Genomic DNA, 26,405 nt, shown 5'->3' with positions numbered 1-26,405 from the left:
GCCGCATCCCCTAAACGTGTGACGTTGAGCCCCTCTCCAAGAGCCAGAAGCGCCCAGGGTGATCTCCTGGTAAAGTATAAGCACTCTACCGAGTTGTGGGTTGGGTTGTCCAGAAGGAAGGATCAACGACAACACCCAACCACAATAGTATGTACATATGTATATATGTATGTATTTATGTATGTATGCGAATATATGTATGTGCGCCTGTTTTGCTTTTTTGTTTAGTAAAAACAGGATAACTAATTTTGTGGAGTAATATTATGATTTTTGTGTATTTTTTCGAGGTCCAGAAATGTTTCCCCTAAGAATATAGTGACTAGTCCCAAGCTGAGTTGTCAAATGTATGAATTGAGGTACGATATTTGGACAGCTAATTATTGTTGAACTTAAAACTACATAATAAATGATTACAGCTGTAGATGCATTTTTTGTTGTATTTTTTCCAAGGTCTGGGAATGACAAGCCTATGATCAAAGGTATTAGTATGCGGAGTTGCCAGATGTACGACATACTATCTGTGAGATATAGTGTACAATTTATCTACAGTGATGCCTAATTGCAGCTGTTGTGTAGGAATTACTCAGATTTAAAATGGTAGAGGAACTGCAGTGGATCTCTCCCTGCAATGAAGCAGCAGTGTGATTACCGAGATTGTCGTCTAGAATTTTGTGCTTCCCACATTATATATTTGGATATAAGCTTGAATGTAAACTTTTTATTGCTAATAACACTTATAAATTTTAAATTCTTAAATCTGGAATGAGATTAAGTTAGGATGGAGGTGATTGGTATAGCCATTTTTGAATATTATTATTATTATTATTATTATGATTATTATTAATCATTAGATATATTACACAATAAGATGGGAGTTGATACAAAGGCATCATTGCATAGCTTGTGACGTCACCTACCGCTGAAAAGTTAGGTTGCTTTAAGATTATCACATCTATGAGCTAATAACAAGATAAACTAATCCCTCACTGGAACTGTGTGTCACATCATGTGCCTCTAAAACAACGCTTCATATTAGCAGAATGTTACGGACCCGAGTCCAGCGTCGGAGCACGGAGCAGTGACGACACCGCCATCTGTGAGTCTGCTCCCGAAACCCACTCCAAATGGACGACGCCATCTAGTGAGGACGGGATATACCGGCCACAGGTGCTAGATTCCCATCTTAATCAGCTCGTGACGTAGCCGCTGCTGACCTCTGGTGAGGTGGCGCTTAGACAGCAATGCCATCTATGGAGAAAAAGGGTGGACGTTTGTGTCTAAGCCTGTAAGTGAGGTTCCCTAGAGCGTCCCAGTACTAATGAAGTGTCTGATTACAGAGTCGACCTGGGACTGCTGTATTGGACGATGGATCAGTCTACCCAAGGCAGCCAAGGTCTCTTCACGAGTTTGCTCTGAAGAAGCTGTGAGTCACCCCCGGACGAACTCTGTTGAGAGTATTAGACTGCCTGTGACGTGACAGTATCAGGAATCGCCTTATCCGGGGCTGGCTGGTGGAAGAGACTAGCCACTGTGGTGCTTAGTGAGGAGAGTGATCAGCGGGATCACACGAGGCTCCTGCCTAGGGCTCACAACCCTAGTATCGGTCGTGGAGTGGCCTACACAGCGGAGCTGATCGGAACCTGCCAGCTAGAAGCTGGATTATGGTTGAAGGCCTCCACGACGGCGCACCCAGTGGAACTGTGATTTGGCTGGCCTGTGGCCAGGGTAGATTCGCCAAGAGAATCATAGAGGATTCATCGTGAGCACCGTGGAGCATCCTGTGTCTTCGGAGGAAGACAAGCTTGTACATAATCGTGTAGTAATAACCCCTGTGTACAACTGTTATATATTTATTTATGGTGGTGGTGAATATATATATAAGTCAGAACATTTGTATCCCTCCCCCTTTAATTTACCTTGCGTTACGGAACACACCCCTTGAAAGCCTCTACTAACTTGGGGCCGGATTCCCAAACTCTAATAACATCAGAGAAGAACCCGGTTGCGTCCCAGTAGGGCCGTAACATAATTGGCATCCCCAGCGGGATGCCAATTACAGTAGGGCCAATTACGGCCCTACTAGGCTGTCCCAGTAGGGCCGTAACACAGAAGAACACACCTTGAAGCTGATGAGATATATATTAAATATATAACGACATAAGAAGGAGTGACATGATTGAAGTGAATAATCGGAGGTGAATGGGTAAGTATTAATTAAATAGGGAACAGACCTTCTGCAGTTCATCTAGTAGCGGCAGTTGATGTTTTGGTTAACATAGACGGAAAGTATATAGTTCCTGTATAGAAACCCTAACAAAGGCCTTCTGCAGTTTTATTTCTTATGTTTAATGTGCAATATTAGCTAGAAAATGTTCTTTGAAAATTGGAAAACAATATGAAAATGGACAAATCCACAAGGTCCGTGACGAGGGATCGAGCCTACGTCCGGAATGATCCCATACACGCCTTAGTCGACTGCACCACGACATGGTAAACGAATTGCAACCGAGAATGCTTCTGTCCTCACACGGATCCCGCACACTCTCCGAGACATAAACTGGGGTTTTACACATTTCCCCCATACACCCGGGCTCTGTCAACAAGCTGTTTTACATCTTTGCCCTTACTTCAATACACACTAAAATTATGTGTTACATCAAATGAACTAATCCACAAGGATTTGGATCTAATTTAATCTAATTTGGATGATTTAGAAAAAAGCATGTTATATCAAATAAAGAAATCCACAAGGGCTGTGATGAGGGTTCGAACCTACATCCGGGATGTCCCAGATGCTCCTTAGTCGATTGCGCCATGACATTGTAAAGGAATTGCAACCAGGATTGCTATTGCTCTCACACAGATCCCGCAGCCTCTCCGAGACACAAACCGGGGTTTTACATAATTCCCCCCATGCACCCGAGCTCTGTCAACAAGCTGTTCTACCTCTTCGCCCTTACTTGCTTCTCCCTTCTTTGCTATTATTTTACCATGTAGTGGCGCAATCAACTAAGGCGCGTCGTGGCGATTATCCCGGACTTAGGTTCGAACCTCCATCATGGCCCTTCTGGATTTGTTCATTTGATGCATCACGCTATTGTGATTTCTGTGTGTATTGAAGTAAGGGTGAAGAGGTGGAACAGCATGTTGACAGAGCCTGGGTGCATAGGGGAGTTGTGTAAAACCCCGGTTTGTGTCTCGGAGAGGCTGCGGGATCCGTGTGAGGGCAGTAGCACTCCCGGTTGCAATTCTTTTCCATGTCATGGCGCAATCGACTAAGGCACATCTGGGATCATCCTGGATGTAAGTTCGAACCCTCATCACGGCTCTTGTGGAATTGTTCATTTGATGTATCACGCTATTGTGATTTCTGTGTGTATTGAAAATGAAAATGGGTTTAAATAAGCTATTACAGGACACGGACTTATTGTGGGAAGATAAAGATGAAGATTGGCTGGATAATGACGTCATTGACCATTCACCTGCTCACACCTCATGCACCTTGTGCAGTTCTGGAACAAATCCGTCTGTTTACCTGCAGTTGGATCTACAAAAGAAACCACCTGCAATCACTGTGGAGATACAGCACATCTTTTGCCAGCACCCCGCCATGTCAAGTACTGTCTGGTCAGGAAAGCTTGCCATCATATTGTGTTAACACACAGTGTCATGCTGAGAACGAACGTGAGACCAGTTGTCAGCCCACCTACGAAGCTGCTCGTATTAGTGATGGTACAAGAGAGAGATTTAGGGCCTGAATTACTGTAAGCTCAGAATCTTGTGTTATTGTTGATTGCCTTTCTGCATGTTGACCTGGTCAGCACCTGCATCAGGTGTAGGGTGGAATCAAGAATGACTTGATAGTGTATACGTGTTTATCTTTGTTGTATCAAGGCATTACTCATCTCAGTCAATAGGAGCTTCACATACACCATATATTTATTTTCTCTGTGTTATCACCGTGCATGATTATTACATGTACCATTGACAGGGCCACTGTTGACCTATTGTACATGATAATGGCCCGAGTATCTTGAATGGAACTCATGTGTATCCCTTTTGCATTCTGGCATTATTAGGAAACCCGTGTTAGTGATTTGTTGTCAACATTGTTAAGTTTGGTTCTGTCCTCAAATGAATCGTTTAGTTAGACGTCCCAAGTTTTGCTAATGCGACAGTCTCTGGTGACACCAATCTAGAGTAAATTAAGCCCCCATTGTATTAGTAAAGTTGCGAATAAAGTACTGTTAAACTATATGCAGTGTTTCCTTTGAACCACTTCTAATTACTACCACTACTCCTACTTAAAACTTCAGTCCGTGTTTTCGACACCAAATTGCCTCAGTCACCACTCATGAAATGTGATGAGGACCCAAAGAGGAGTCTCTTAAAGTACTTCATCTTTTGCAATAAAGACTCTCATAATGAACGTGGACTTGGGACCCAGCGAAGAGAGACTGGGGAACCACCCCAAGACCCTTGCTCAACTGTGCACCCAGACACAGTATAACAATGTGTGTGTGACACAGTATGACAATGTGTGTGACACAGTATGACAATGTGTGTGACACAGTATAACAATGTGTGTGACACAGTATAACAATGTGTGTGACACAGTATAACAATGTGTGTGACACAGTATAACAATGTGTGTGTGACACAGTATGACAATGTGTGTGACACAGTATGACAATGTGTGTGACACAGTATAACAATGTGTGTGACACAGTATAACAATGTGTGTGACACAGTATGACAATGTGTGTGACACAGTATGACAATGTGTGTGACACAGTATAACAATGTGTGTGACACAGTATGACAATGTGTGTGACACAGTATGACAATATGTGTGACACAGTATAACAATGTGTGTGACACAGTATAACAATGTGTGTGACACAGTATGACAATGTGTGTGACACAGTATGACAATGTGTGTGACACAGTATGACAATGTGTGTGACACAGTATAACAATGTGTGTGACACAGTATGACAATATGTGTGACACAGTATGGCAATGTGTGTGACACAGTATAACAATGTGTGTGACACAGTATGTCAATGTGTGTGACACAGTATGACAATGTGTGTGACACAGTATGACAATGTGTGTGACACAGTATAACATTATGTGTGACACAGTATAACAATGTGTGTGACACAGTATAACAATGTGTGTGACACAGTATGACAATGTGTGTGACACAGTATGACAATGTGTGTGAGACAGTATGACAATGTGTGTGACACAGTATAACAATGTGTGTGTGACACAGTATGACAATGTGTGTGACACAGTATGACAATGTGTGTGACACAGTATAACAATGTGTGTGACACAGTATAATAATGTGTGTGACACAATATAACAATGTGTGTGACACAGTATAACAATGTGTGTGACACAGTATAACAATGTGTGTGACACAGTATGACAATGTGTGTGACACAGTATAACAATGTGTGTGACACAGTATAACAATGTGTGTGACACAGTATAACAATGTGTGTGACACACTATAACAATGTGTGTGACACAGTATAACAATGTGTGTGTGACACAGTATAACAATGTGTGTGACACAGTATAACAATGTGTGTGACACAGTATAACAATGTGTGTGACACAGTATAACAATGTGTGTGACACAGTATGACAATGTGTGTGACACACTATGACAATGTGTGTGACACAGTATGACAATGTGTGTGACACAGTATAACAATGTGTGTGACACAGTATGACAATATGTGTGACACAGTATGACAATGTGTGTGACACAGTATAACAATGTGTGTGACACAGTATGCCAATGTGTGTGACACAGTATGACAATGTGTGTGACACAGTATGACAATGTGTGTGACACAGTATAACAATATGTGTGACACAGTATAACAATGTGTGTGACACAGTATAACAATGTGTGTGACACAGAATGACAATGTGTGTGACACAGAATGACAATGTGTGTGACACAGTATGACAATGTGTGTGACACAGTATGACAATGTGTGTGACACAGTATAACAATGTGTGTGACACAGTATGACAATATGTGTGACACAGTATGACAATGTGTGTGACACAAAGTTGCTATAAAACCCATATAGATACCCATAACCCAGACAAACCATATCAGTGCCCATGTTGTCCATATCGCTCTTCTGAACGGAGTAAAGTGAATACTCATTTATGAACACACACTGGTGAAAAGCCTTATGCTTGCCACTACTGTTCATTAAGTTTCAGCGTTAAATGTAATCTTAAGACTCATATCAGAAAGCATACAGGTGAAAAAACATATTCTTGTCCACATTGTTCATATTGTTGTGCTCGTAAAAGAGATTTGAATAGACACATAACTACTCATGCAAAATAGTTTTAATCCAGTGATGGAGATATAAATGGGTAGGTTAATTCAATAATAATCCTCATGCCATCAAATATGACATTTCTCATTTGCTTTTTTCATGTAATTAGATCCTATTGGCCTCACTGTACTTTGTTGATTTACATTCATTTCATGAAAATGAAACCTAGCCCTTATTGCCAAAATTATTTTGTTCAACTCATATTTATTCTCCATCTTGTTGAATGCACATATTTTTAAGATAATCATAAATTTTGTTTCTCGTCAATCCCCTTTAATCACCTAACATTAGTGCTATGTAACCATGATATAAATATATATATGAGATATATATCAATGATATAATGAGGGAGCCGGTTAGCCGGTTGGACAGCACGCTGGACTTGTGATCCTGTGGTCCTGGGTTTGATCCCAGGCACCGGCGAGAAACAATGGGCAGAGTTTCTTTCACCCTATGCCCCTGTTACCTAGCAGTAAAATAGGTACCTGGGTGTTAGTCAGCTGTCACGGGCTGCTTCCTGGGGGTGGAGGCCTGGTCGAGGACCGGGCCGCGGGGACACTAAAGCCCCGAAATCATCTCAAGATAATCTCAAGAAGACACAGTATGACAATGTGTGTGACACAAGATGAACATGTGTATGTGTGGTAATATGAGCACCTGAGACACAATATGATCTCTTTGTGACACAATGTGCCCATCGGTATGACTCAGTATGACCATATTTGTGATACAATATAATTACCTGTTCGACCAAATATAAACATCCGTATGTGAGAAAATATGATCACCTGTGTCATACAATATTATCACTTGTGTGATACAATACGACCTCCTATGTAACACATTGTGACCAGCTCTATGTCACTCTATAACAACATATGTGTAATAATGTTTGATGCAGTTTACAGATCAGATCAGACACTTTACCTGTGTCTTCTCGCTGAGGAATTGATAGTCACCAAGGATAAAGTACATATGTAGACCAGTGCTTTACCTGTGTCCTCTTGCTGAGGGCTACATTTCATAGTGTCAATCATGGCATCACGGATCTCCGTCAGGATCTTCGTAGCTTCCAGCAGCTGGATCTCTTGACGCAGAAGCAGGAGTTCCGTCAGACTCTTGAAAATAAAAACACACAAATATTTGACTGTATTAAGTAGCAAAATACATACACATGTTACATAATACCATCGGCTTCATATGATTAATAATGTTTAAATTTTCATGTTTTTCTTCTACACAAGAAAAGCCACAAGACATCAATCTTAAATGTATAAACTTTACCAAATATTGATGTTCGATCCGAAGATTTGAATTATAATGTATGCAAAAATTTCAAATATATAAGGAGACAGTGAATCTTGAGCGATCTAAGTCTAAATTTTGTGAAAAGTAACCGGGTCACACTCTCCCACACTGTATTATTTACTCTCCTGGGTCACACTCTCCCACACTGTATTATTTACTCTCCAGGGTCACACTCTCCCACACTGTATTATTTACTCTCCTGGGTCACACTCTCCCACACTGTATTATTTACTCTCCTGGGTCACACTCGCCCACACTGTATTATTTACTCTCCTGGGTCACACTCGCCCACACTGTATTATTTACTCTCCAGGGTCACACTCCCCCACACTGTATTATTTACTCTCCAGGGTCACACTCTCCCATACTGTATTATTTACTCTCCTGGGTCACACTCTCCCACACTGTATTATTTACTCTCCTGGGTCACACTCTCCCACACTGTATTATTTACTCTCCTGGGTCACACTCTCCCACACTGTATTATTTACTCTCCTGTGTCACACTCTCCCTCACTGTATTATTTACTCTCCGGGGTCACACTCTCCCACACTGTATCATTTACTCTCGTGGCAGTATACCCCTTAGACCATGTGGTAGACAGAGCTCTGCAGTTACCTGTGGAATAAACTGGCTTGACAGAACAGGGAATACTAAAGCAGAAGATTTTCAATAATTAATTGACGATTGCATCCTTAAACATAAGGTGACGTAAGAGAGGATTTCGATGTGGATTCAAATTATACCTTATTTAAAAATATTGTAAGCAAAGCATAGGAACTAGGAACGTTGTTTGGTGAGGCAGTAGCAGTAATACTAGTGTGACAGTTGGCACAGACACCACACTATGTTTGGCAAAGCTAGTAGCAGTAACACTAGTGTGACAGTTGATAGTCACAGATAGTTGGTACTGGAACAGGTAGACACTGTTCCCTTTTTTGTAAAGGTGTTTTACTTACGAACTTCCCTCTCGGCTCGTGTTGTTCAGTCCATACCCCCACGGAGGGTCATACTTGCAAAGTTGATTATATTCCACTGTCCTTTGACATTGTTGTGTTGTTAACTTTCCGATAAACTATTGTGCATATTTTATTAGCATTGATTGTCATAAGTGTTTTGTTTTATACGATTTACGAGATTACTCCTGTCAATGTCTCTTATACTGCCAGTGTCGTTAACAGTTAATGAAAGAGTTGATCACGAGTGATCAAGTTAGTTTACTGTGCGCCTTGGAATTGAATGAGACAGTGGCCTCAAACATCTAGCTCCATGGAATCGTTTATTGCTGGGTTTATACTGTTGTTTAAAATTGCTAACATGACACTGTTAACATTACGAATGTTCACAGTGTATTAGTAGTAGTAGTATGCATCCATCAGTCTCAGGAGACTATGGAGTTGCGCACTGGGTTTGGTCTGGTCTGGAGTGGCCTCACCAGGGCGCAAAGCCAGGGTAGGTTGATTCGGGGGAGAAGTTGTTATCCAGGCAACATGTCCCCCCTCTCCACGGCGCTGAAAGTCTCCAATAGAAAGGCATACGTCAATACGATTGGTTCCAGCACCGTCGCAGGAACTGTGAGTTACGGGGATGAGTAACTCACTCATGAGTAACTTTTCACCTCGAAGTTGGTGAAAAAGGGCACAGGGATATCTCCGACCCCGGAGACCGCCGTGGACGTGACCGGAGAGGAAACACCCCATCAAGGGTATGAACGATCCCAGCCTCCTGAAGCAGAGCCTGTGCCACAAGATCTTCGGGAGGTGGATGTCCCGGTCCCGCACCTATGGGTTCCAGACAAAGATCGTCACAGCCCCCTTTCACCAAGGCCGTCTTCCTTTAAGACCAAGTACAAGGATGAGTGATAATTATTAAATACAACTATTTTTTTTATAATAATTATAATAAGAATAATATAAATATTTACCAGTCAACCGGTTTTAAGTCTTCTGCTCGATTGGCGAAGAGTGTGACGCCAGGGGTTGCTTCCGACGGTGGGAGGGGTCATCGCGCCCCACTGGGCAGCTATCGCCCGCCTCAAGCTGGGCAAACCCCAGCCAATAAGGTGTTGCCTCGCCACGGTCCGTTAACCTCACTGGGTGCGTGGGGTTTAGGGTGAAAACCGACAAGCGGCCCGACAACTTTGCACCAAGCAATACCAAACCAAAGAAGAAAATATCAACTGCCCTAAAGCTGGGCACATGGAACGTCAGGACACTGACACCAGGTTTCTCTGACAACCTGCAAGAAATCAATGATGCCCGAAAAACAGCAATCATCGATAGGGAGCTGAGCAAGCTGCAGATGGATATTGTTGCTCTCCAAGAGACCAGGCTCCCAGGATCAGGATCTGTGAGAGAGAGGACCTTCTCTTCTTCTGGCAAGGAAAACCTCCAGATGAGACCAGAGAACATGGTGTGGGATTTGCCGTCAGGAATGCACTGTTGGGACACATTATGCCACCGATGGGGGAAACCGAACGAATTCTGTCTCAACAACTGTACTCCCAAACAGGACCAGTCAATGTAATTAGTGCATATGCACCAACCCTTACTTCTCCAGCAGAGGCAAAGGAAAAATTCTACGATGACCTCAACAGAGTCATAGCGAGAATCCCTGTAAAGGAGCCACTGTTCATCCTCGGCGACTTCAACGCCAGAGTGGGTGCCGAGCACAACATTTGGCCCACTTGCCTGGGTCAGTTCGGCATAGGAAGGATGAATGAGAACGGGCAACGTCTGCTAGAACTCTGCTGCCTTCATGGTCTTTGTGTCACCAACACGTTCTTCGGCACAAAGCCTCAACACCGAGTATCTTGGAGACACCCCAGATCCAAGCACTGGCACCAGCTTGACCTGATTCTTACCAGGCGTGCAAGTCTACCCAGTGTCAAGATTACGAGTAGCTACCAGAGTGCTGTCTGTGACACCGACTACTCCCTGGTATGCAGCAGGGTCAAGATGCAACCAAAGAAGATTCATCACTCGAAAAAGGCGGGCAGACCTCGCATCGACACCACCAAGACCTGCAACCAGGACAAGGTGGAAGATTTTGCTCACGTGCTCGAGGAAGCTCTCCCTGGCCCAGCTGGGGTCACTGCCTGTAAAAGATGGGAGCACTTCAGAGACGCTGTGTTCAACGCTGCCATTTCCACCTTTGGCAAGAAGACCAGCAGGTCGGCAGACTGGTTCGAGGCTCACTCGGAAGAGATGACACCTGGAATCGAAGAGAAGAGAAACCCCTTGGCAGCCTACAAAGCCTGCCCAAGTCAGCGCAACTTACAGATCCTTTGGGCCGTCCGCTGCAAAGTGCAGCAGAGCGCCAGGCGATGTGCCAACAACTATTGGCTCCAGCTCTGCTCCCAGATACAGACTGCAGCGGATACAGGCAATATAAGGGGAATGTATGACGGCATCAAGCAGGCCCTCGGCCCAATCCAGAGGAAGACCGCTCCTCTGAAATCTGCCACTGGCGAGGTGATTCAGGACCAGACACTGCAGCTGAAGCGCTGGGTCGAGCACTACTCTGAGCTATACGCCAGGGACAATGTGGTCACCGAAGATGCCCTGAGCACCATTGAGTGTCTGCCTGTGTTAATGGAGCTCGACAGCGAACCGACCCTGGAAGAACTCAGCGATGCCCTAGACTCCCTTGCTTCTGGTAAAGCTCCTGGCAAAGATGGCATTCCTGCTGAGACCTTGAAGTGCTGCAGAGGTAGCCTGCTCATGGAGCTGCATGAAATTCTCTGCCTCTGCTGGGAAGAAGGAGAGGTGCCACAGGACATGAGGGATGCCAACATCGTCACACTGTATAAGAATAAAGGTGACAGGGGCGACTGCAACAACTACCGTGGAATCTCCCTCCTCAGTAATGTCGGAAAGCTGTTTGCTCGAGTCGCATTGAAGAGGCTCCAAGTACTTGCAGAGAGAGTCTATCCAGAATCACAATGCGGATTCATTGCTGGCAGGTCCACCATCGACATGGTCTTTTCCCTCAGACAACTGCAGGAGAAATGCAGGGAACAGAAGCAGCCACTCTTTGTAGCCTTCATAGATCTGACGAAGGCCTTCGACCTCGTCAGCAGGGATGGCCTGTTCAAGATCCTCCCCAAGATCGGATGCCCACCCAGGCTCCTCAGCATCATCAGATCTTTCCATGAGAACATGAGGGACACCGTGGTCTTTGATGGCCTAACATCAGACGCCTTTGACATCCGAAGTGGAGTAAAGCAGGGCTGCGTACTGGCACCAACCCTATTCGGGATTTTCTTCGCAGTTATGCTGCGGCACGCCTTCGGATCTGTCATGGAAGGCATTTACCTCCGGACCAGGTCGGATGGAAAGCTCTTTAACCTCGCCAGGCTGAGAGCCAAGACGAAGGTTCGGCTGAGGTGTCTGCGCGACTTCCTTTTTGCCGACGACGCAGCAGTCACTGCCCACTCAGCTGAAGACCTCCAACGGCTCATAACCCGCTTCAGCGAGGCCTCTCAGGCTTTCGGACTCACCATCAGTCTGAAGAAAACGCAAGTCATGGGACAAGGAGTGGACTCCCCACCTGACATCGGCATCTCTGATTCCAAACTGGAAGTCGTTCACGACTTCGTGTACCTGGGCTCCACAATCTCTGACTCCCTCTCTCTTGATACGGAGCTAAACAAACGCATCGGTAAGGCATCTACTACCATGTCCAGACTGACAAAGAGAGTGTGGGCCAACAATAGGCTAACTGAGTATACTAAGATTCAGGTTTACAGATCCTGTGTCCTGAGCACTCTCCTTTATGGCAGTGAGTCTTGGACACTCCGCGCCCGTCAGGAAAAACAGCTGAATGCCTACCACATGCGCTGCCTTAGACACATCTTGGACATCACCTGGCAGGACAAGGTGACAAACAACAACGTCTTGGGGAGAGCAAGAATCACCAGCATGTACACAATGCTGAAACAGAGACGAATGCGCTGGCTCGGGCACGTTGTGCGAATGGGCGACGGCAGGATCCCCAAGGATCTCCTGTCCGGAGAGCTGAGGCAGGGAAAGCGTCCAACAGGCAAGCCCCAGCTACGGTACAAAGACGTATGCAAAAGGGACCTGAAAGCCATGGACGTCGATCTTGCTATATGGGAGACACTGGCTGCAGACCGTTCAGCCTGGAGGCAGTCTGTTCAAAGAGGTCTCTCCAAGTTCGAGGAGTCACTTGCCAAGGAATCGGAGGCAAAGAGACAGAGAAGGAAAGCCGGTAGCCAGGAAGACAGACCAGAATCGGACTTCGTTTGTGCTCGGTGTGGGATGGACTACCACTCTCAGATTGGCCTCATCCGTCACACCAGATGCTGCACCAGGATTGACAACTAGGGCGCAACTCCATAGTCTCCCGAGACTGAAGGATGCCTACTACTAATATAAATATTTAATTAATGATAAGTTTAATGAATAATTTTTTTTTACAATCACGAACCCGTCCTCAGAACAAGTCCATTCCACCCACTGGTTTATCCCAAAGGGCAGCTGTCCATCAGAGGGTGCGGAGGCTCTTCTTGTCTCCACAGTTGATGAACAGACCTTGTCCTCGCCGGTTGTATGGTCATCACAAGCTTGCTTAGTGCCCTGCTGGCACGGGGTGCGGCTTTCGATATGCCTCTCGTAAAGAAATCTGCTTCAGCTGGTCTGGTGTTTTCTTCTCGAATAGATTACACGGCTGTTGGTGCGGTGCTTGCTGACGTGCTGCTTGACAACACGGCTGATCTGGTTGGCCAGCAGCTTATTAAGGACAAACGTATAGTGGTGATGTTCCAGCCGTAGTGCATCTGTCAAGACTTTATCGATCGCTATGAGGGTTGTTCCTTCCTGCTGCCTGGTGGGCTGGGCACTATGAAGGTTGTTAGTCTTAGTGTCACGACGACATGAGGAGGTGCGGGGCGCTTCTTTTGAAATGCCAGATGGGATTATTTCGAGGCTCTTTGAGCGTTATGGAAAAGTGCTGAGTATTCTTTGGAACAAGATCTCTTCTGGCCATGCTAAAGGGTTGCTTATTGTACTCTACAGATGTCCCTTGTCCAGAATGTACTGTCTTCTGCCTCGTTGATGGAGTATATCTTCCACTATCTGTACTCTGGACAGCTCCAGACGTGTTTTAGGTGTGGTTTACCTGGCCACCTTGCTGCTGCATGCTTGGCGGGGGCAGCGGACCAGGTAAATATTTTTCGGGAATCTGATTTTCCTTTGCTGGAGGCCCCTGAGGTTCCTACACGAGTAAAGGGTTGTGATGCCGTGGCTACAGGCGCTAGGTGTCCAGGTGTCGCTGGTACAGGCACAGAGGTGGTGCGCCTTGAGGCTGCAGGTGTCGCCAGTTTGTCAGAGAGCCTGGTTGAGGACGTGCCTGACGAGATGTGTGCTTGGCAGATTGTTCCTGTGGAAGTTCATCCAATACTGATTGACGAGTAGGTGCCAGTGGCTGCCCTTGGGGATTCACACTCAGCTTCGGCGTGCAAGTATGGTAAGGAAGCTCCGCCTGTTGGAGTGGGTGTTTCCCCCTCTTCTCGGGTAGCGACGCCGGTTATCCCTTCTGTGGATGGTGTCCGTCCTCGACGGATGTCTCTTCCAACTGCTCTGGAGCCTGAGTTCAAACGTCGGAAGGAAACTGTCAGGTTGTGGACCCATGGCTGTGAGGAACCAGTTGAGACGATGGAGAGGGAGCTGTGTGTGGTGGATGCTGAGGTGGCTGTCCCGGAGCCGGGTGGGCGTGTGGATGTTCCCTCTATGGACCAGGCTTGTTGGCCTTCCAGCGGATGGGCTGCAGTGGGGTGTTGTTAAACCTGGTGTCGGTTATCGTACAGGTGGTGATTTGCGACTGGTGTTTAAGAGGGGGCCTATCGCTCCACTTCCGGGGGATTCCCCTTCCAAGGGGCCACTTGATTCTGGTTATCTTGAGGTTATCTTGAGATGATTTCGGGGCTTTAGTGTCCCCGCGGCCCGGTCCTCGACCAGGCCTCCACCCCTAGGAAGCAGCCCGTGACAGCTGACTAACACCCAGGTACCTATTTTACTGCTAGGTAACAGGGGCATAGGATGAAAGAAACTCTGCCCATTGTTTCTCGCCGGCGCCCGGGATCGAACCCGGGACCACAGGATCACAAGTCCAGCGTGCTGTCTGCTCGGCCGACCGGCTCCATGATGGGTAGGGTTCCGCTGGTGACTCCCTGGTTTGTATTCCACTTTGGTCTGGGCAGCTGATGCCTGATGGTTAGATAGTTGTGTTTTCCCTCTTCCTTTCTCGATGGTTCCCCATTTTACTTGTGCCTTCTTGAATGTGAATGGGCTTTGTTCATTGGCGACACAGTTGGGTCTGAGTTCGATGCTTCACTGTCATAGAGTAGACGTGGCTTTCATCCAGGAGTATAATGTCCGGGATGTGAGCCTGTTGTGAGATTTTTTTCTTTGACTATTATCAAAAAAATTAATTCCTATTGATGTTACGTTAATCGTAACTACCTCGCAAGAGAGGCAGACCTTAAACAGCAAGAGCTGCCAGTGGCAGATATTTAATCTTAAAGCCTAAGATCATAGGACCGCGGGAGCAAACCGCCAGACGAAACCATACGGGTAACACCTGTCACTTATTTTTTATTCTTTTTATTATTAAAACAGAGCAAGTACAGCGTACAGTAACCATATAAACAGGAAAGCACAGAATAACAAAGAACACAGAATAACAACAACACAGATAACAAGTAACACAGATCAACACAAAAGTGAAAACAAAGAATAACATAAAACACATAAAGACACACACACACAAACAAAAGCAGCACTACCCAGACGGGGCGCGCCAAAAGCGTCAGTAATTACAAAAGCGCACAAGGAGCACAATAAACCAAGGGTAAAATATAAACAAGGAATACACATATACAAAATAACACAAAATAACACAAACGCAAAACACACGCACCATGCGTCACACCACACAATAGCAGACAACACACGCACCATGCGTCACACCACACAACAGCAGACAACACACGCACCATGCGTCACACCACACAACAGCAGACAACACACGCACCATGCGTCACACCACACAACAGCAGACAACACACGCACCATGCGTCACACCACACAACAGCAGACAACACACGCACCATGCGTCACACCACACAACAGCAGACAACACACGCACCATGCGTCACACCACACAACAGCAGACAACACACGCACCATGCGTCACACCACACAACAGCAGACAACACACGCACCATGCGTCACACCACACAACAGCAGACAACACACGCACCATGCGTCACACCACACAACAGCAGACAACACACGCACCGTGCGCCACACCACACAATAGCAGACAACACAGGCACCATGCGTCACACCACACAACAGCAGACAACACACGCACCGTGCGCCACACCACACAACAGCAGACAACACACGCACCGTGCGCCACACCACACAACAGCAGACAACACACGCACCATGCGTCACACCACACAACAGCAGACAACACACGCACCATGCGCCACACCACACAACAGCAGACAACACACGCACCATGCGCCACACCACACAACAGCAGACAACACACGCACCATGCGCCACACCACACAACAGCAGACAACACACCACAGAATCGAGAACACAATAACAAAACATGGTAATATAACACTGTAAATACAACATAGTAAGGAAATGCAGGATAATAACAAGGGAATACAACAAAGCAATACACAGCACAGTACATAAAATAAAGGAAACAGAACACATTAGCATTACATAGTAAAATAACAAAGCAAAAAATAAAGAAATTGGTATAGTACAAACCAACATTGGAACATATAACACAGAAAAAATGACACAGATAATAGAACAAATTGTAAATAAACATAAACACACAAACAAACAACACATGCCACCAATACGGGGCGTGCCAACAGGAACCATAATGAAAAGCACATAACACAAGGCAGCAACACAAAATGACAGTGAACACAAGCATACAAAAACACACAACAAAGGAACACATACGAGACAAACACAGCCACCCAGCACATAAACCCGACCCCCACAAACAGAGGACGGCCAGCCACCAAGCAGAAAAAACACCCATGCACCGGACACATCAGGAGAGAGACAGACATGCCACATAACACCACAACACACCCACACCCACCCACACACAAACAAAACCCTGCCACACAAGGCAACCAAGTAAACCCCAGCACACACAAACCCCAAAGACAAACAAACACAGCCCCCCAAACCCCCACCCACCAGAGGGAACCGAACCAAAGGAACACGCACACACACACACACAACCACACCCACAGGAACCCACCACCTACACCAATGCAGCACCCCGGACATACTCGACTGTGAACCAAGCATCAAAAACCCTAGGAAAGGAGCGACGCAACCACCACATAGTATAAGACAGACGGCCCTTCAAAAAGCCCAAAATTCTCCCCACCCCATACCCCTCCATCCTACCAACCCATAAACAAAAAATATAGTCCGCTAACAACACCCCGAGCGTGTTACACACCCGCCCGGAGCCCCGAGGGAACGAAAAAAACAAAAACCGCAATAGGTCGACCTGCACCCCTGGACCACAAAAGGCAGCAATGATATCCCGCAACCATCCAACCAAACCCTGAACCCGCGCACAAAAATAAAAGACGTGCAACTGAGTCTCACGTCCCCCACAATGAACACAACCATCAGAGGCGACCAAACCCAACATAAAGAGCCTCGCATTCGTAGACAAAGACTCATGCAAATATCGAAAAACCAACTCACGAGTCCGTTGCGCAATACACGGCCCACTCAACGCCTCCCACACATTCCCCCAGTCGAAACAAGGGTACAAAGTTTCGACCCTGGGAGGCACCCGAGAGGCAAGCGCCCCATACACCTCCCGACAACCAAAAGACTCAAACCCAGGAAAACGACAAAGCACCCGAAGGATCAAAACCGCCCACGAGTACACTGGAGGCGTATACATGGCCACCTCCTGGCAACGACCCAGATCAAGCAAAAAACTAAACCTCATAGAGCAGTAAAACAACCCAAAGGAGTTTAACCCACCCCCTAACACCAAACTCCTCCGAACCGACCCCCAAAACAAAGCCAACGCCTTCACATAGACATCAGGAATACCAATTCCAAATTCTGACACCTTAAGACATAACGTAGATCGACGAACCGGATGATACCGGCCACACCACACATAATGATACACCAAATCCTCCAGAGCGTGAGCCTTCCGCCGATCCAACGGAAAACACTGCGCAACAAACCAGACCTGCGACAAAACTTTACAAGACACGACAATCGCCCGCTGGTAAATAGTCAGGGCCCATTGCGACAACATCCCCACAGCCTACCCCCTGCGAAAATGCCTCCCAATTAAACTCCAAAGACTGCACATATGACCTGAACCACGTAATCCCCAGAACCAGAATGGACTGAACCACCGGAAACCACGAACCAGACCACACCAAACGAGATGCCCAACCCCCCAACCCCAGAAGACAAGACTTTCCACGATTGACCAAAGCCCTTGTAGCAGACTCAAACTGAAGCACCAAATACTGAACAGCAGACACAGAACCCTCAGAGGCAACAAACAAGACCGTGTCGTCTGCGTAACCACAAATCTTGAGGGACAAGCCATTCGGCAAACACGGTGAAACAACAGAACGATAAGCACGCACCGCTCGAACAAAGGGCTCCTGAAACAGAATATAGAGAAGCATCGACAGAGGACCCCTGTCGAACCGAACGCCCAATAGCGAAGGGAGCACAAAGGAACCCATTGACACACACCCTACTACTACAACCAGCGTACAACATCCGTATCCAGCCCACAAAGTGGGGCGGGAAACCAAACCTCTCCAGGACCCGCAAAACAAACCCAATTGGCACGCGATCAAAAGCCTTGGACCAATCCAAGCTTATCATGGCCGCAGGAACACCAAACTCCTCCACATAGAAGGTTTTGTTGGAAGACCTTCCAACAAAACAGAGGCACGCCCAACCCATTACCTCCGCAGTAAAAACTGCGAGAGCTTCTCACCACACAACCGTTCCTCCACCCCAGCCCGCACACGTACCCCCTCAGCCATCTCCTCCCTCAGCCCACAAATGAGAGATCCTTACACACCGAGATCTCCCGAAACCTATCTAAACCCTGATTCAGCAACCCATACAGGCGAAATAACCGTGCCTGCAAGACCCTCAACAGACCAAACCTTCCCGACGCCCCCCGCTTCGCCAGCACCCGAAAAAACGACCGACATTCCACCTTAGCCCACTCCCACCACTCCAGTACTGAGGGAAACGCCCCCTTCCGAGCGGCCAAAACAGCCCACCGGGCCCGGAACTGGACACACACAACAGGGCACTTCAGCAACCAACAATTCAGTTTACACCAGCCACGGCCAACCCGCACCTGGCTGCGAATCCCCACCTGCAACACCACCATGCAATGGTCTGAGAACCCCACGGGAACCGTCCGCAACGAAAAAACCGACCACCCCCAGTAGGCACGTAAAAACGATCAAGGCGAGAACAAGCCCCACGCGAGAGAAAAGTGTACTCCAAAGGACCCCCTTGCAAAACAGCCGCATCCCGAAACCCGCAACTCTTCATGGTAGCAGTCAAAGCCGGCGAGATATTTGCCGGACGAAGATTATTGCTATCCCGCGGCGACGTAATACAATTAAAATCCCCCACAAAAATCATCCCCCTCGTATCATGCCGCAAAAAATGCAGCACGTCACGGGAAAAGAAAACCTCCCGGTCCTGCCTCTGCGCCGCCCCAGATGGCGCGTACACGTTCAAGAGAGTGACCTCAGACCCCAAAAAGGAGACCCTAACTAACAGCATCCGACCACCCTCGTCCATCTCCGTGTGAAGCACGGAAATCGGGGCCCGTTTAGAAAGTAGGATCAACGTACCTCCACGCAATGCACGCGAAGGGTTTAACACCACCGTAAACCTCTCAGCCAGCACATGTAACAACCCCACTTCCTGCACAAAAGCCACATCCACCCTCCACTCACGCAGCATCGACACCAGGCCCAATTGCACAGCCACAGAACGCAAACCATTCACATTCAGCGAAGCACACGTTAATTTAGGATCCATTGGGAAAATAGATAAACCCTATCTAACCACAAAACCGTCAGACTGGTCCGGCCGACACCCCGTGCATGGAAGCAGTAGCAGCCGCCACTGGGTTCCCAGGCGACGGAGACGCACTCCCCACAGGGGGTGGGGGAGAGGCCAGAGTCCTTCCGGAACTTCATCACAAGGCCGTGATCATCACTGCAATAGTCCCCCAGATCCACCACCGCCCACTCTGGGCTTCGTACCCCAGGGGACCCACATACGAGATCACCAGGAGGGTCCACAACACACCCTCCACCGCCTGGCACCGACGGGACTACTATGGACACCGCCTCACCCCTCACCATCACAGACACTCGCATCAGGCTCTAACCTCTGCTCCGAAGGCCCTCGGTCCCCGGAGCGACCACTCCTGGCCGTCTTCCGGCGCTTCGTCTGAGAGCCAGGTTGACCCGGGACAGCAGTGGTGGAAGGACGACGAGAGGGGTGGCCCCCTTCCAAGAACTCATCCGCCTCCAAGAGTTCCACACCAAGAGCAGAAGCCCATACCAATCCAGGCGCACCAGAATCTGGCGCGACATCATCCACCGGCGACAAAACAGGGCCACGCCCCACCGAAGCGTCAACATCGATGGCTATGGCAACCGGAGGCGGATGCACCTCCACATGCGTGACCACCGCACTACCGCTCACACCAGGGGGTCCACAGACACCGGACCCTGCACGTTAGCACCAGTGAGGCGCACCGCACCCACAATGCAACCATCACCGACAGGTTCAGATGGGGGGGGTTCAACCCGGCAGGATCATCCCCCAGGTCCACAAGACCATGTAGAGGCGGGAAATCCTCTTCTTGGAAGACACTGACCAACCGGACGGTGCCATTACGGCAACCAGCAGCCTGGTGTCCAGCCATACCACACCGAAAACATGTGCGCTCCTGCCCCGCATAAAAGCACTGCACTTTGAACCCAAGCAGCACCATCGACGACGGGATCGCCTTCCTCAGCTTCATGGTAATCGTGCGGGTACCAATCAGGACGCCACGGAGACGGCCAGACTTCAGCACATTCGCCCGACAGGCGAGAACACTCCCATATCCCCCAAAGAACCGGCGGAGCAGGCTCTCTGAGAACTCAAATGGCAGCCCCCGCACCACCACAAACGTCACTGGAACGCACAAGTCCGTTACAGAAATCGTACCCGCCGCGCCAGGCAAAGGTACAGTACGCCCATCAAACTTGTCGCCCACATCCCGGTACACCACAGCGTCAGTCAGCTTAACCAAGGCCCGATGTTCCCCAGCCAGCTGCACACCACACACATCTGCAGGGTTGATACCCAGCACATCCAGGAGAGCAACTTCCAACAATGAGTAGTTTACCAGACCAGAGAAGGCCAGCTCAACCGTATCCACACGCTTTACAGGCGGCATGGGTAACGCCATCCCGCCGGCCTGCCAGTCCAGAGCCCACAAAAAAATTCCACCAGCTTTGTGCACGCCAAACGTCCAGGTAAGACTGAGGAGTGATTGTAAACAGAACTGCTCCGCAAGGCTGTCAAACAGCCAATCCCAAATTAATTCCTATTGATGTTACGTTAATCGTAACTACCTCACAAGAGAGGCAGACAAACAGCAAAAGCTACCAGTGGCAGATATTTAATTTAATCTTAAAGCCTAAGATCATAGGACAGCGGGAGCAAACCGCCAGGCGAAACCACATGGGTAACACCTGTCACTTAGGTCACTGGCCCCTCCTAGTTGACAACTAATAAAGGGTACCTGTTAGATTCTCACTTCGTTATTTATAGAAGTGTGGTGCTGTGCAATGGACTCTAGCTTTAGATACAGACTTGATATGAACATAAGCAGGCAAAGCGTTGCAGAACATGAAATGTGGGGCAGTAATATAGGAAGGTTTGACGTAAACGACCGTTTTCTATAACAAACAATTTATTCACAAAAACAAACTAAAACTACTACAACAAAGAGTTTACGATACTTTACTGTCACTCCAGTGGCGCATTAAAGAACAGCTATTCAACAGCCTGGTGGACCCACGGTATCCTTATCCCGTCGTCGCTGACTGACTGATAACACTAACTGAACAAAGTGGTGCCCACTGGTGACGCAAGCTTGCAATCAATATTGTCACGGCTTCACGGTGAACAAATACTATAACACTAAAACTTAACTGGCGCTCGCTGCTCTCAACGAGGTACCAAGTAACAAGGCAGTTAGTCCAAGAATGATAACCCCTTATAAGATCTTACGTTAACACTTGTCTCTTAGGACAATCAACCACAAAAGTTCTACTAACTGAATTTAAACAATTACGTTAATACACACGTGTCTCAAAGACACTTAAATGGCAGCAATAACTCGTAAATCAACTTGAATATCAAGTTGAAAGTCAAATATTCGGTGAGTAATTCTCAATTAACTACTGAATACAACAGCCTATTAATTCAGACGAGTATTGATAAAGCCTACTGTCTCTAAACTGACAGTTCATTTCCAGTCTTACGACAAGATTACCTTAACGAGGGTAGACTACTGTACCACACACAAGGTTACAAGACACTCCGTGTAAAAAACAACATCAACACCTCGTGAATTCACCATGTGGCGGGTATTAATTCTCCTTAATTAGCTACGAGTGCTTAATCTCTCTGTCCGCAGACAGATCTGATCTGTCCAACGAATTACAACAGCTTAATTACGGCGCAATTGACTCCGATCATGACAGACCGGTCAACCCCTTATGTTAATCAATCAATTAACGACAGCTCGTGAAATCGTTAACACTACGTTAGTCTTCACTTGACAATTCCTCCACTGCGTAAACTTCACTGTGACTGTTGCCGTTACACGTCTCTATGTTAATCACAACGATGTTCAACAAAACAACAATGACCTCGTTAAGTAAATTGTGACCCCTGGTGACGTTAAATGACTAATTCTCATGGAACCCTTCACAGTACACAACGCATTCTATCAAAGACACAACTTGTCTACAGTTTACACACGGTACATCACAGTACAACACCGCACATCACAGTACATTCTTGCTACTCACGGCAAAACTTGTAAATGACTTCCCCAGTAAATTATCTTCCCCAATAATTCACAAATTTACCACAACACTACTGTAAAATATGCACTGGCCAATATAATTAAATAATTATTAATAACCAAGGGAAACCTCCCTGTTACCACTTTCACTGATGAAAAGGGAATCAATTACAGTAGAATTACATACACAGCACATATAGAGAAATGGAAACAATTAAAAGAACTTTACTCCACCACTGAATGTGTCTCTATGTGTCATCACACACGTCAACCTCGGGAGTCGACTGTTAGCAGCCGTGGACTGAGGACGTTTCTCGACCCTCCGTGGCTGTTGGAGTTGTTTGCTGTTTTGGTCGCCAGGTGGTGTGGGCGTCCCTGCCCTACCAGTTTTGTTGCCTGCCTGGCTGCGTTGACGTGGCAGTTCTGACATGGGGGCCATCTTCCTCCTGTTCACCATGTGAACTCCGTGGGCCTGGAGTTCACTTGTAAGGCTGGTTATCCGACCATCGAGATGGTGATGTGTGACATGCTTCGTGTCCTGGTGGAAGCTAAATACGGTGTGGAGCTAGTTTCGGCCCATCGGGTTGTTATTAAGTTCGTGGGGGAGGACGAGTACCGGGACTTCCTCCGTCGGTACGGGGGGCGTACGTTGCCGTTGCCAGACGATGCCGGCTCTGTGGCGATTTCGGACCGCAGTGGTGCCCTGACGTATGTCAGTATCCATGGTGCGCCCCTGGAATTCCCTGATGACCTCCTCCGGCGTTACTTCGGGGGTTTTGGTACTGTTGTCAGCGTGCGGGTGAACACGCTCTCCTCGGGGCGGTATGCTGGGAGGCGTACAAACATTCGCACATTGGGGATGCGCCTGCGGTCGGATATACCTTCTTCTGTCCGGCTTATGGGGTACTACGTCCGGGTGTATTATGCCCGGCAGCCTCGTACCTGTTTCCGGTGTGGCCTGTTGGGGCATCAGGCTGCCGGGTGCTCTGAGGCCCCTGCTGCTCCTGTCAACTTGTTCCGCGACGAGGATTTCCCGCCGCTCCCTCTGGAGGCAGTCTCCGGTGATGTTGATGAGGTGGTGCACGTCCCGTCTGCTGCTGCAGCTTCCCCGGCGGCGCCTGCCGTTCCTCCGGTTGTTGCCGTCCCTCCTCCGGTTCTTGAGGTACCATCGGTTGGTCTGCCTGATCCTGTCGCTGTCCCAGCTGCTCCCGTGGGCCTTCCTGGAGCTCCCTGTGTGACGTCGCTGTCTTCTCCTTTGTCTTCTGATGCTGCGCCTGGCCCTGTGTCCGTGACTCGGGTCCCGGATGTGCTTGGTGCTGGGGTGCCTACAGAGCCTCCTGCTGTGTGTGGCCCAGTTCTCCCTGTGGTAGAGGCTGCTGCCGTCCTGGCATCGGTTCCTTCGGCTCGTGGTACCCGTGTTTCTGGGTCACTTACCGGCTCGGACGATATCCGGCCGGTGCCCAAACGTTCCCGGCGTTCGTCTTCTTCTTGGGCCGACGTTGGTGACTTCAGTGACTGTGGGGCTTCGGATGTTGACAGTGTGGATACGGATGCGTCGATGTCTCCGCGGTTCGTGGTGGCGGAGGTCCATGTGCCTGCCGGTGCTGGTGCCTGTGTCTCGGACGTGCCTTCGGTTCTCCGCCGGGAGACTCTCCACAGTGGGGGGTGGTGGCTTCCGCTGCCAGGGATGTAACTCTGATGCTGGGTGTGGCCTGGTGGTGACGTTACGGAAGGATGCGCACCGTCCGGGTTCCCTACTGTCGTCTGGTGGTGTGCCCGGGGCCGCGGGTACCCCTGTGGTGCGGGTGCGCGTTGGGGCCCTGGGGGACGTGTTGCCGGCGTCTGTGATGCCACCGGGTCACTGGTCGAAGATTACCGAGTTACTGCTGTCCTTCGGACCGGAGTGCTTTCGTGGGGGGCAAGTTCCCTTCCTGTGGGGGCGAGTGGCGACTTCTCGCCTCATGAGTTCTACCATCTGGGTCCCCAGTTTGCAGGTGTTTGTTGCCCCTGTTCCGGATGTTATGGCGTCCCCGGTGGATGGACGAGACCCTTGGCAATGGGTGCTGGGAGGCGTTCAATGTAAGATTCCCGCGGGCCAAGTTCCCGGGCAAGTATGTGCTCTGATTTCTTGTGTATTTGCTCTATGACATGCTGTGTGCCCTTCTGGCTGTTTGCCCTGTTCTATTATGTGCTTCTGCCTCTCCCTTTGTGCGTAGCTTTGCCATGTGGCATATTAGTTTCTAGTGCTTGGCGTCACTCGTTTCGCGTTTTGGCTTAGCATTTCGCCTTTCCTGGCTTTGCGATTCACCCTTCACGGGTACGCCGGGGCGCATCCGATCCCACGATCGTCGTCTCCCCTAACTCAACAACAACAACAACAACACGTCAACCTCACAGTTGGTTCTACTGGCTCATGACGTCTAACAGGGTAACTCACACGTCTCCAATTCCCATTCACCTGGGAGTTGCACCCTGGCAGCTGTGGTATGTGGACGTCTTACCTACCCTCCCTGGTCGTTGTGGTTGTTTACCGCTTTTGTCGCCAGGGGCTGTGGACGTCTCTGCCCTCCCTGCTGTTCTGCCTGGCTACGTGTTGATGTGGCGAGCTTGAAATGGGAGGCAATCTATCCCTTGTTGTGAGGGTGAACTCCGTGGGCCAGGGTTCACTGGCCGTGCTGGATACCCGGAAGTCGAGATGGTTATGTGTGACATGCTCCGTGTCCCTGTGATGGCCATATACAGTGTTGAGCTTGTAACTGCTCACCGGGTTATTCTCAAGTTCATGGGGGACGTGGAATACCGTGACTTCCTCCGACGTTACGAGGGGGCGTTCGTTGCCGATGCCGGGTAGTGCCGACTCTGTATCCATCTCTGACCATAGTGGTGCCCTGACATATGTCAGTGTGCATGGGGCGCCCCTGGAGTTTCTTGAAGACCTCCTCAGACGTTACTTCCAGAGGTTTGGAGCTGTCGTCAGCGTGCGAATGAACACGCTCTCCTCAGGGAGGTATGCAGACGAACATTCATACCTTGGGGATGCAATTGCGATCGGATATACCATCTTCTGTCCAGCTTATAGGGTACTACATCTGGGTGTACCATACCCGGCAACCCTGTACAATTTTCCGGTGTGGCCTGTTGGGGCATCAGGCTGCCGGGTGCACTGGGGGTCCGGGTGCTCCCGTCAACTTGTTCCAGGAAGAGGATTTCCCGCTGCTCGCTCTGGGGAGGACTCCGGGGGCGAGGAGGTGTGCGTTCCGTTTGCTGATGCGGATCCCCCTGCGTCGCCCGACATTCCTGATGTTGTTGCGGGCACTCCTCCGGGAGTTACCGTGCCGTCGGATATTTTTCCTGATCCTGTAACTGTCCCAGCTGCTCCTTTGGGCCTTACATGCGATCTCTGTGCATTGTCAGTGCCCTCCTCTTCCTTGTCTCCTGCTACTGCTCCTGGCCTTGCGCCCTCGCCTTGTGTTCCGTCTGTGCTGGATGATGAGGTGGTGGCGACACCTCCTG

At 48.5% G+C, this 26,405-nt stretch overlaps 1 long non-coding RNA gene across 1 annotated transcript; it reads right to left on the bottom strand.

Annotated features, from left to right (window-relative positions):
* Window positions 1–890: 890 nt before the first annotated feature.
* LOC138366883 (uncharacterized) lies at window positions 891–23,654 on the bottom strand. The gene is made up of 3 exons (XR_011229221.1): window positions 23,080–23,654; window positions 7,375–7,498; window positions 891–1,248 (listed from the first exon to the last, which is right to left on the bottom strand). It is a non-coding gene; the product is annotated as an uncharacterized lncRNA (long non-coding RNA).
* Between the last annotated feature and the right edge of the window lie 2,751 nt (window positions 23,655–26,405).

The sequence above is a fragment of the Procambarus clarkii genome, chromosome 20, assembly GCF_040958095.1.
Source record: "Procambarus clarkii isolate CNS0578487 chromosome 20, FALCON_Pclarkii_2.0, whole genome shotgun sequence".
In the NCBI taxonomy this organism is placed as follows: Eukaryota; Metazoa; Arthropoda; class Malacostraca; order Decapoda; family Cambaridae; genus Procambarus; species Procambarus clarkii.
The sequence above is the reverse complement of the archived record's forward strand: the minus strand, read 5'-3'. Positions and strand labels throughout refer to the sequence as shown.